The following is a 10,592-nucleotide window of genomic DNA, read 5'->3' as shown; positions in this document are numbered from 1 at the left end:
TTATCTGAAATTTATTTGTTGCTGTTTGACTCCCGCTAGATGTGAGCTCTATGAAGGCAAAAACTGAGTCTGTCTTGCTCACTACTGACTACCCAGGGCCAAGGTCATGACCTGGCACCAAAGAAGAGGTTCAGCACACGTTTGTGGAAAAGTGAACTACTGGACTCACAAAAGACCTCTCCCTGGAGGCTGCCCATGACTCCGTGTCACAAGTGTGGGTGGAAACAGGTTTGCAATTAGGGAGCAATTAGTCACCAGCTAATTAATACCCAAGACAGCTGAGGGGCTGGGAGGCAATCTAGAGACTGAAGCCAGAAATGAGCCTCTTCTGTGTTAGTGAAGGAGATTTAAACGATCAGAAACCTCTCCAAAAAGGGATTTGGTCCCTTTAAGAAGTAGGTGGGTCTAGCCAGCCTCCGGTGGCAGGACTGGAGAAACTGGCCTGTAAAGTAAGGGATGGAGTGGAGAAAAAAAATCACCCTTTCCTACAGGGCAAAAGTACTTTTTGATGTTAGGAAACGTTCTTTTGTTTGCAAATACCAGAAACTTCCTAGATTAATCTGAGCTAAAAGGGGATTTTTTTTGGAAGTCCATCAGAAGTGGTATCAAGGTTAAAAAATTTCAAGGTAGAAAGTGGGGGACCTCAAATTCACTGTTTTCATTCTCTCAAAATTGTTTTTTGATTTCCAGACCCTTCGGAACAGTCTGTTGTTTAGAGCTTTGCATTCAAAGGTGATCTGTGGACCAGCAGTTTTGGCATTTCCTAGGAGCTTCCTGGAAATGCAGAGTTGCAGGCCTCACCGCCAGATGAGGGGATGGTATTTCTTAAAACTGCAGGTTCCTAGAACAGCTGCTGCTGTAGTGGTCTCCAGGGGATGGGTGTTCCCCAAGGTCCACTGGGAGGAGGGCAATAAAACTGGCAAATAGTCTTGAACTACTGTAGGCAGGAGCCCAGCCTACAGCAGCCTACTCCTCAGGTAGGAGATAAGCTTGGGAAACCCGTGCCTGTGACTTGCCAAAGAGGAAACTGCTCCAGACCGTGGAGTAATTGCCCTGCATGCTGGTGGACTTCTGCTCAGAGGGCTGTATTTTGAAGGCTCATCTGCTTGGGTGAAGGAAGGCAGAGGGCAGCCTGGGCTCATGTCAGAGCTGGGACCTTCAATCTGCCTGCTGTGATCTGGGCAAGCAGTTTCTAAAATGCTACCCTCAGGACACAGAATGGGAGCAACCATATCAACTTGGCCCTGTAGGAGTTCCACAGCACCTTCACCCTTTATCATGTTTGATCTTTATAATGCTCTTGTGCAAAGGATGTAAACAAACAAAACCACCAGTCAAGCATGGAAGATTCCTGCCTTTAAAGAGGGTTGAGTGCAGCTCCAGGAGTTGTACTTCCCTCTTAGTTGGTTAAAATCCTGTTCTCAGATTAATCTGAATGAAAAGGGGATTTTTATTGGAAGGCCATCAGAAGTGTTATCAAGGTTAAAAAATTTCAAGGGGCCCTGGAGTTCCTTTCGTGGCTCAGTGGTTAACGAATCTGACTAGGATCCATGAGGATGTAGATCGATCCCTGGTCTCGCTCAATGGGTTAGGATCCAGCATTGCTGTGGTGTAGGTCACAGACATGGCTTGGATCCCTCGTTGCTGCAGCTGTGGTGTAGACCGGCAGCTGTAGTTTCGATTTCACCCCTAGCCTGGGAATGTCCATATGCCTTGGGTGTGACCCTAAAAAGCAAAAAACAAAAATAAAAACAAACAAACAAAAACCAAAAACAAAAGAAAAGAAAGAGGGGGCCCTTTGGGCTGAGTTGACTCATGGCTCAGCAGGTTTAGGATCTGGCACTGTCACTACTGTGGCTCTGGTTACAGTTGTGGTTCGGGTTCAGTCCCTGGCCAGGAAACTTCCACATGCCATGGGTGTGGCCAAAAAAAAAAAAAAATCCCATTCTCAAATTAAAAGTGCTGTTGAATTAGGAGGTTGGGCCAGAAGTGAGCTCATCCTTTCGCATTAAGAAGTTCATTGAAAGTGCATCCATATTAGCTCTCCCAGTAAGACACAAGTATCCATCCAGGCTTACTCAGTACTCCCTGGAGCTCAAGAGTTTCCCTTTTAGGGCCAAAGCAATATTGGAAGAAGTCAATCCTACTTTTCTCACTTATTTCTGCCATGGGAGAAAGGATCTCCCACTTGCCACTCACAGTTCCCAGGCTTTATTGGCAGCTCTAGGCAGCTCCTAAAATTGCAGATAGAGGCTCCAGAATGAAATTGTCAGTCTCTACAGAAGTCACCTTGCGTCTCCAGCACTTATTAAATGACATCATGAATAAGGCTTGGAAAATAGCATGCAAGAGTCTGGCTAGTGAGGACAGACAGAATCCTGCAGGCATAGATGCAGGCAGGATGGAAATGGAGAGTGCCAAGAGGTGGAGGTGAGGACAGGGCTGAGCGCCTCAGAAAGAGAAGGAACAATCCCAGTTATTTTTACAGAACACTTTCACACACATGGTCCTTCTCCATCCTCAGCAACCTGAATGGTAAAGTGTAATTATACCCAATTCATAGATGAGGATCCTAAGGTCTAGCAAGAACCATGCATCTTAGACCAGTGCCTTGTACATAGTGAGTAAGTAGTTTACATTTGTTGAATAAAAGCAGAAAGTGTATATTGCACAATACTTTTTTAAAAGAACTGTGAATGATGATAAATTTACTTTTTTTGCCTAGTCTTAAGTGTCTTCCCACAAGATGCTAATTACAAAGGGACACTTTACAACAGAGAAACTTGGCAGGCGCCTCCTTAAACCAAGCGATCAGTGTTTACATCACTAGTAATAAATCCCATTGACAAAATGTAGCTCCTGTCTGATGCATTAAGAAGGGCACAACATCACTTCTGTACTATTTTTGCCCAAAATGCATAACCTCAATCTGATCAAAAGAAAACCACCAGACATCCAAAGGGAGGTACGTTCTATAAAATACTGACCAGTACTTTTCAGTGTCAAGGTCATAAGAGATAGGAGAGTCTGAGGAACTGTCACAGATTGGAGGGGACTAAGAAGACATAACAACTAAATGAAAAATGGGATTCTGGACTGGATTACAAGAAAAACTATCAAAATTCAAATAAGGTCTGTAAGTTAGCTAATAGCACTGTATTAGTGTCCGTTTTCTGATCATTGTACCAAGATGAGGTAAGATGTTTTTATTAGGTAAACATAGGTGAGGGGTATAGGAGGTGAAGACTTTAGGAAAATTCTCTAAACTATTTTTGCAACTTTTCTGTAAGTGAAATTATTTCAAAATAAAAAATTTTAAACTATTAGATAAATTTTATGATATGTGGATTCTATCTTAATTTAAAAAACTGTAAAAATCTTGACAAAGTAAAGCATTAATATATAGCTCCTTTGGATGATACATTCTCCAACAGTCTTCATTTTTCTCTTCTAATTTGAGAGGACATTTCCAGTCTCTATGTTCTGATTATTCTCAGTTCAAAGGCCATCTCTTCCAAGATAGCTAGAAATACTGTCTTCCTTCCTTGAACTCCCACCCTACCTTACCTGCACTTCTATAAGGGCACTTATCACCTCCATAATGGTAGTGTCTTGTTCACACAGCCCCCTAGCCCACCTCTTTTTCCTCTCCTTCCTCGCTCCAACCACAGTGTTCTGGCAGGAGCTGCCCTGTTGAGACAGACCCTACCCCAAGCTACAGTTGATTGGTCTAGGAGTAGACATCAGACTCAGGCCAATCAGACACCTTCTCGGCTCCCCCCTCCCTCCCCCACTGGAACTCAGAAGTTTATCGCTCTGTCTCTAGTTGCTGGAGCTGTGAGATAGGAGAAATGGAAGCTGTTAGCCATCATGTTTTCTGACACAAGGAGGACCTGGTTCCATCTGTTTGTTTTTTTGGTTTTGTTTTTGGCTTAAACAACACATTTCTCACATATTTGGAGACTGGGAAGTCTAGATGAGGGTGCCCTCATGGTCGTGTTCTGGTGAGGGCCCACTTCCAGGCTTGCAGACAGCCGCTTTTTCGCTGGACCCTCACTTAGTGAGGAGCAGAGAGAGGACTCCGATTCCATCTGTTAATGAAGTTTTCTGTACTTTCCAGGAATGGTTGGTTGGTTGGCCCCCGCTGTCTACTAAATAACCCCCAGAATCTAATCTTCCAATAAAATCCTCTTCCAATAAATCTTTCTTTATTAAGTTAGCCAGAATATTCTTATGTGGTTCTCAATCAAAAGATGCTCAATGAATGTAACTATTCTTAGTTATCTGCATACATGCTTCATCTCTCTTGCTCATCTGGGGATTGCCAAATGCCCATCTTAGATTCAATTCTCCCTGGCCTGCGGCTACTGAGAAAACTAGGACAATTACTTATAAAGATACTTTTCAAAAATTGCTAAATTCTGAGATTAGTCCTTATTTAATTTTATGGTGATGTGCTTTATTTTTCCTTTTTAAAAAATGTTCTTTAAAAAATAAAAAAATGTTGGCCACTGTGTGCCCCATTTGGAGATGACACTTTACTGGAATATGAAATCCTAGAGCGGGGGAAGCGATGTCCAGGTATTGATTTCTCTGGGGCAGGGCCCTCGCCTGGTTCTCTGCTCAGCTCCTGGCACAGGGTAGGGAAGGAGATGCCTCCAAAATAAGTGGGATGAGCTAATGGATTTAGAAAGCAGTTCTGGTCTCCTGCCTATCACGAGGGGATGATCTGCTTTAAAACCATTAAAGCTTGTTCGTTCATTTTTTAATGGTTTTCAAAGGAAGACTAATCTCTTTCATTTTCTGTGCAAAATGCCCCCTTCATCCTGCCTGACTGTTCCTTTCAAGTGGACCTCAGATTCACTTTCTCTTTTATGCTCTCCTCTGTCTAGGAGTGGCTTGGCTTGGGGGGAAAGTTGAGGGCTCCCCTCTCAGAACATGGTCTGCTCACTGCACTGGGGAGAGAGCACTGAAATGGGAGTCCAAAAGCACTGCAGTCTCACTCCAGCTTCCCCTTGGGCTGGCTGCAAGGTCTCAGGCAACTTGCTTCATTTCTCTGAGCCTTGGTATTCCCATCTGTGAGGTGGGAATGATATCTAGCCTACCTTCTACACAGGGCTGTTAGGAGGTCTTGAATAAGGATTTGACAGCAATTTGGAAACTGGATGTGGAGGGACAGGTGTCAGCTGTTGTTTTACAGAGCTGTTGGGGGGCATTGGGTGGGAAAATGACTAGTAATAGAAATGGGAATATAGGAAAGTGTAGGGGAGTTGCCGAGTACCTCTGGCTAGTCCTAGCTCTGCCTACTACTTGTATGTGACTTCACCTCTCTGTGCCTCAGTTTCTTTTATTTTTATTTTTTATTTATTTTTATTTTTTCTTTTTAGGGCCACCCTTGGCATATGGAAGTTCCCAGGCTAGGGGTCGAATCGGAGCCACAGCTGCTGGCCTACACCACAGCCACAGCAATGCCAGATCCAAACCACACCTGCAACCTACACCACAGCTCATGGCAATGCCAGATCCTTTCTGGCCTTTAAGCAGGGCCAGGGGTCAAACCTGCATCCTCATAGATACTAGTCGGGTTCGTTACTGCTGAGCGGCAACGGGATCTCCATGTGCCTCAGTTTCTTCATCTGGAAATCCAGGAATAATTACAGTGTAGATGAGAAACACAGGTCTCCCCGTGTGTTTTCTTTCATGGGGACAATAATAATACTTCTCTAACATGATGAGAATTAAAAAAGATGATGCAGGTAGAGTACTTAGCATAGACTGGCACACAGCAAACTCAGTAAGTGCTTGTCTTGTTTTATACTACAGATAAAGAAAATGCATCTGGGAACTTCCCATTGTGGCTCAGCAGTAACAAACCCAACTAGTATCCATGAGATTGCAGGTTCAATCCCTGGCCTCGCTCAGTGGGTTAAGGATCTGGCGTTGCCATGAGCTGTGGTGTAGTTCACAGATGTGGCTTGGATGTGGTGTTGCTGTGGCTGTGGGGTAGGCCGGCAGCCGTAGCTCCAATTCAACCTGTAGCCTGGGGACTTCCATATGCCACAGTTATGGCCCTTAAAAGCAAAAAAAGCAACAAAAAAAAAAAAAAGAAAGGAAGGAAGAAAGAAAGGTGGTATAGCTGGCCCTGTCACACAGCCATCAGTAGCTGAGCAGGATTTGAACCCACATCTTTTTGACTTTGGAGGCCAGTCTGTGAACAACTGTGTTACAGTCACCCCATTGTGGGGCCTCTGCTCTCGACCCAACTGACTCAGCAGCTGTGGGTGGCCTGGCTCCTGTGTGTGGGCAGCAGAGTCAGCGAGAAGCCTCCCAGTTCCTTGAAAACCAAATATGGCCAGACTAGGCCCTTGGAGGCCTGACCCTCAGGCTGGGCTTGCTCCTGCCTGATCCTTGATGCTGTGGGGCCCCAATCCCTGTGCTCTGGGGCCCTACTTCCTGTGCAACCTCTTGGCTCTGCCCCAGAGGGCGCTGGGACAGCCTCCATCCAGATCCACATTCTCATAGGATCTTGTTGAGCAAGTTACTGAAGCAGAACATGTGAGACCAGTGTCTTAGCCATACCACAGTAATTCCCAACTCCAAGCCTTTACTCACACAGTTCCCTCCACCTGGACTTCCTCTCTGACCTGCTCTTATGCATTCTTTGGTGCCCACTGTGAGCTATCAGGAAGGGTTACTGTGACCTGGATTAAATCTCACATCCTATCTGTCCATCCATCCTTTCTTCCATCCATCCATCCATCCATCCATCCATCCATCCATCCATCCATTCATCCATCCATCCTTCCATCCATGCATCCATCCTTCCATCCATGCATCCATCCTTCCATCCATCCATCCATGCATGCATCCATCCACCCAGGCATCCATCCTTCCATCTGGTTAGGCTCCTACCTGTGTCAGGCATTTTACACACAGTCTCTTTGCAGAGTAGAAGCTTCTTGAGTATTGCAGACCAGCTGTAGAAGATAATTATTCAACTATTATCCTTGGGAAAGTCCTGTCCTTACTACCGTCCTGGCAAGGCTCTTATCAACATCACCCCCTTTCCGCAGTTGGGAAGACAGTACTCAAACAGAGGAAGTCCAAAGAACACAGCAGAGATGAGTGGAGTGAGACTTGGACCCTGATCTGTCAGACCCTGGAGACCAAGTTCCTAACCACTAGGCAGTACTGTCCAACTCCTAAAGGAGGGAGGGGTGGCGGTGAGGCCCAGGTCCTGGGGAGGGCTGGGACCCTGTCTCCTTCAGTTCTTGGCTTATAAGTAGCCCCCTTAAACCAACACCTTTCCAGTCCTGAGGCAGCCGTACCTCTCTCGCCTTCCCTATTCCCCCTACCGCCTCCCCAGACATGACCAGAGCTGGTCTGACACTTGCCAGGGTGGCTGGGAGAGGATTAATTTTTTTCCCTTGCTTCCCACTGACTGAGACTTTGAGAATGCCTATCCTGTCTCAAAACCTACAAAGTCTGTTTCAAGGTCACCAGCATCCTGACCTCAGCCCTGCAGAGGGGGCAGGGAAGAGAGGCTCTTCCCCATAGCTCAGAGAGGGGAGCTATGGCCCCAGCACTGGTCATGGGGGCTGTGGGTGGGGCGGCCCAGCTGGGCCTGGAATGTCTTGCTTCAAGGAACAGAGCATGGACTTGTCTGCTAGACCTTTCCTGAAGCCACAGTACGAGGTACTTAGAGTCTGACAGTTTCCATCTCTGCCACCCACCAGCTGTGCAGCCTTGCAGGAGTCACTTCACCTCTCTGAACTTCAGTCTCTGCTTCTGAAATATGGGGACAGGGCTCTCCCATTTGAGAGATGTTGGGAGGATGAAATGAATGAATTCTTGTGAAGCACTTAGCCTGGAACGTGGTGGGGGCTCAGACAATGAGGTGATTCCTGTTTTAAGTGCCTAACGGAGAACATCGGATCAGGAGGGTCATCTAGGCCCTGGGTAATAGTATCTAACGTTCCTTATCACTGCTCTGCACCAGGCACGTTCATCAGGACAACATCATGATAATTCAGTGCCATATTACTGATGGGGTAACTGAGGCTCAGAGAGGGAAAATGACTCACCCTAACTCCCTGCCAAGCAAGGGGAAGAGCCTGGGCTTGGACTCAAGTCTGTGTCTACCACTTCAACTCTGATGCACTGTGCTGGATTCTCTGTCTCCATCTTGCAAAGGCCCAGAGAGGGAAAGGGAGTTATTTGGGGCCCCACAGCAGTTGGAGCTGAGTCAGACCACATCCTGGCAGCTCCACATGGGTCTGGATAGTTCTCCAGTCCTAGGATTAAGGCTGATACCTTCACAGTTCTAGTAAGGCTCTGGGGATCTAGTCTCAGGCTGGTCTCAGATCCCATCTTCCTCAGACACCCCATGACTACCCCCTTTCCCACCCCCAAGGTTTCAGCATGCCCTCCCCACCTTGAAAAAAAATGATCTGAACCTTCGGCCAAAGAAAACTTGTTGATGCCCGGCTGCCCTGGAATGTTGGAGGGGGGTCACCAAGCTGTTTGTGAACAGGCCAGCAAAGAAATAAGAGCAGCTACCTTTTTTGGGGAAAGCCAGAACTCCCTCTGTGAGAAAGGATCCTGGGCAGGCTAGCTCAGAGGCCCTGGTCTCAGTTTCCCCATAATCACCACCATGGCATTTACGGGGTATGATTAACTTCAATTTTATTGATTCAACAACTATTGTCTGGGTGCCTTCTGTGTGCAAGGCTCTGAACTGGCTGCTTGGGAAACAAACCTGTTCTCTGGGGCTGGCTTTCCAGCAGAAGGCAATGTCTTGGTAAATCTCCCAAAGAGCCAGAGGCCAGTGGCCCAGGCCCACAGCCCCAGATCGATACTCTGGGTTGGATGGGTTTCAGAAATCAGAATTTTGGGGAATTTTAAAGATGATTGGGTGGGGTCTGGGCCCACCCATCTCCAATCAAACATGGATATCGCTGTAGTGAGAAGTGGGAGTATTGACTCTGAAATAAAGGTTCTGCACAGCTCCAGTTCATTCAGGTCAAATTTTGCCTCCAAATGAATGTTCTTTGAGGTGCGAAAAAGCCCTTGGTTGTCTGGGTATTTGGGTAGTTGAAGAAGGTAGGTATTAGAGACCTAATCCTCTCCCCATTATACAGATGAGAAAACTGAGACTCAGGGCAGAGGAACCACATGCCCAAGGCCCTGGAGCAACCAAACAGTGGGTGAGAACACAGGTCTTAGTGACTCTAAATTTAGAGCTTGCCACCACCAGGGACCCTGCCTGGGAGAGAAGCAGGGACTGAGTAGAAAAGGCTTCCTAGCCTAGCCTTGGGGCCCAACAGTCAGTTCTGCCAGGAAGGAGTTAAGCACCACCTGGGCCTCCGCCAGGACTCGGCACCATGTCTCCTCACAGGGCCTGTCTGTCTGGGGCCTGTTTACCAGGTTGCGCTTGCATCACTGGCTTCGACGTGCAGTGCAAACACACTCACATTCTTGGGTCATGAGAAATGCACAGTTGCGGTGACATCATGCCCAGAGAGGAGGTTTTCGCCAGTCTCCCGCCTGCCCAGAGTCAAAGCTGTTTAATTAGCACCCTTAACTGGAACTCTTCTCTTCTTGTAAATACCAAGTGGAGAAACTCTCATGGGTAGGGGTGAGGGGGGTTGGAGTGTGTGTGTGTGTGTGTGTGTGTGTGTGTGTGTGTGTGAGACTGTGTGTTTTAAGGGATAAAAATAGCCCATCTGGGACTCCTTTTGGGGTATTTGTGAGTATTAACGCACCACTGTTTATATTAAATCTATGTCACTCTGGACATTTCCTCTGAATTTGGCTTGGAGACGGGACCAGAAGAACCACCCATGTCTTTTTGTTCTCTCTAGTTTTTCCTTTTGGGAGGGAGACATGTAGGCCAAATGAAAAGGCCCTTAGAGACAATTTAGACCAACCCTTCATTATCCAGCCAAGGAAAGGGAGGCCCAGAAAGGGGAGGGCCTTCCCTGAGGTCACACAGCAAGGCTCTGTGTTCCCACACCCCTTACATGCATTTTGCAATACTGTCCTCAGCCCCACTTTAGCTTTTTGAGTGGCTTTTTCAGAGTATTGAAAAGAGAGATGCAGGAGTTGCCGTCATGGTGCAGCAGAAATGAATCTGACTAGGAACGGTGAGATTGCAGGTTCAATCCCTGGCCTTGCTCAGTGGGTTAAGGATCCGGCATTGCCCTGAGCTATGGTATAGATGTGGCACGGATCTGGTGTTGCTGTGGCTGCAGCTGTAGCTCTGATAAGACCCCTAGCCTGGGAGTCTCCATATGCCGTGGGTGTGGCCCTAAAAAGACAAAAACCAAAAAACAAAAAAACCAACCAAACAAAAAAACCCAACAAAATGTGGAAACTCACCCCCTCCCCTTGAATGTAAGCTGGGCTTACTCATTTCAAAGCGTGATTTCCAAAGCTATGCCATAAAAACCACTGTTGCTCCAGCCCTACTCTCTTAGATGACTCACTCTGGGGGAAGTTAGCTGCCATATTGTGAGGACACTCAACAGCCCTGTGAAAAGGCCCATGTGGGAGGGACAATTCCTCCCACCGACAGCCAGCACCAACGTGCC

The sequence above is a fragment of the Phacochoerus africanus genome, chromosome 15 (genome assembly GCF_016906955.1).
Source record: "Phacochoerus africanus isolate WHEZ1 chromosome 15, ROS_Pafr_v1, whole genome shotgun sequence".
In the NCBI taxonomy this organism is placed as follows: Eukaryota; Metazoa; Chordata; class Mammalia; order Artiodactyla; family Suidae; genus Phacochoerus; species Phacochoerus africanus.
This window is presented reverse-complemented; position numbering follows the sequence as displayed.